This window comes from Gigantopelta aegis, chromosome 9 (genome assembly GCF_016097555.1).
Source record: "Gigantopelta aegis isolate Gae_Host chromosome 9, Gae_host_genome, whole genome shotgun sequence".
Classification (NCBI taxonomy): domain Eukaryota; kingdom Metazoa; phylum Mollusca; class Gastropoda; order Neomphalida; family Peltospiridae; genus Gigantopelta; species Gigantopelta aegis.
The window spans coordinates 75,926,474-75,928,762 of NC_054707.1; positions in this window are offsets into that span (position 1 = coordinate 75,926,474).

Below are 2,289 nucleotides of genomic sequence, written 5' to 3' on the forward strand. Positions count from 1 at the left end.
GGGTGCTGTTAGATCCACAGGTAATAGTATTTAACCAGTGGAGCTCATTTTAATTAGACTGTATGCCACAGGCCCAAGTTGACACAATATTTTTTCACTCAACCACTTGTCTGACTCTCTGTAGTTTTGGGGGGTTTTCTGGTTGTGGGTGGGGTTTTTTTGTGTATGTGTAGGGCTTTGTGTGTGTGTTTTTGTCTTGTTGTTATTGTGGTGTTGTTGTTTTTTTTTGTGGGGGGGTTGTTGTTGTTGTTGTTTTGGAGGGGTGGTAAGTGACAGACGCTAGTTTTTAAACACTAAGGCATATTTTTCACTATTGTAGCCGTTTTTGATAACTGAAATCATATTTTACTTATATTTTATTGTTTAGATTATCCATGTCCGTATATCCGAAGTGTTTCTGATTATCTTGGTGTTTTTATTTTTCACAAAATGCATTTTTTATATTTATAAACACACACGTGCGTCTGAGACTTAACGGTTATGGAATCGTTTTCAGTCTATTTTAAAGGTATTTCACCGTTTCAACCTCACAGACTGTGTTGTAACTTCATCCAGATGTGTTCCAGGTTTGTAGATTAACTAAACTTAGCGTCCATTTTCACGGGCTAAAACTAGGGTCTGCGCCTTCAATCGTATATAAGAGAAACGGGGACACTTCGATTTACATGTCTTTTAGTCACTTTAACCGGAAAGCAACACCCGCAGCATTTCCGTTTGTTGGCGGCGGTTAGCGACATCAAAACGATAAAGGCAATGCTGTTACCAAAATACGACAATGTCAGAAGGACCTCAGTGACAACTCTGCTGGTGAAAGTGGGGTTGTCTTGTTTGCTCAACAGCATGGCCCACAGTGACGACGGCGTTGACGTCAGTATCAGAATGGTCGTCGTGATAATCAGACTGGTCGTCAGCTTCTTCTCTCGTTTCAGTAGCTGCTGCGAGGTGTGCGCTTCGCACGCATTTCTGGTCTTTTCGTTCTCTCTGATAAACACAATGCATGTGGTGGTGTTTAGAGCGACAATGGCCATGACCGGAAGCAGGACGAATGACACGCCGGATATGACATTCCATTGGTTGAAGAGACGGTAGTTTGGCGAACTCGCGAGAGCGATCGAAAGGTAAACTCCAATGCAGTGACTGACGAGAAGCAATGCGATGCTTGGGAAAACAATTCGTTTGGCATTGGAGACATTCCACAACTCTGTGTAACGGATAGGGTACTTCACGACCTGATACCGCTCGATCGTCAGGAGCACATGCGTCGGGTATGACCCCTGTTTGACCCAGCTGTCTGCATACCGTAAAATGAGCGAGCCAACCCGCTCTTTCCATGTAGGGTTTTGCGACAAAAATTCAGTCATGTAAATTTTGAGAAAGTTTCCAGACATGCCTAATAGCAGAGAAAATGTGTCTATAACGTTCATGGTTATCACGTACAGAGACGAATTCGTTCTGCCTGATCGGCGGCAGTGAAATACAATGCTAATTATGTTAACCAAAAGAGGAAATGCCTGAGTTAAGTACTTGACGGTATTAGTTATAAAATGATAATTTTTGCCAAAGGCGTCTGTTCCGTTAAAACACTTACTGGATGTGTTAGTGCTAGCAGAGTCGTTATTTAACGCTGTGCATAATGCTTTTTTTTCATCAAAAAATTGTTTTATTCTCATTCCAAACTTGCCATTTTCATCTTTCGTTTGTCCTTTACCTCTGCCATTATTCATAGTGGGATCCACATCTGTTTTCCTTAATCCCGCAGCCCGCATCTCTTTTCTTCTACTTGCTTCGTCTTTATTCTGTGAAGTTGGACTTTCGTTGTCACCAGATCTGTCGTTCTTGTCAGCAAGTGATGTTCTATGACTATCGACTTTTGAAAACTCAGCTATGTCTGTAGGCCTGTCACTGACGCCGTGAGTGTTGTCGTTAGCTACAGCTGCCAGCTTCCAACTCTTCAGAAATCCATCAAAACCAGAAAGAGCTGTGGCACTTCCTGTTCCATTTTTGATAGGTCTCGTTCTAGCTCTAGTCCTAGTCACCTCTTGTTTAAAAGCACCACATGTTGAACATAGAAGTGTTATCAGTAGTAATTTCGGACTTAATAAATAAGTAATTTTTTCACTGAAAATAAATAGAAACATACTTATTAGAAGCGTATATTGTCAAGTACATGTCGGTTACGTTAATACAGTATACTAATGTATATTTGATGTATTAATTATTCGATGTGTTAAATGTTACGTGTGTGGTAATTATGACAGTGTCTAAAATATAGAGAAAACTCGCTGCAAC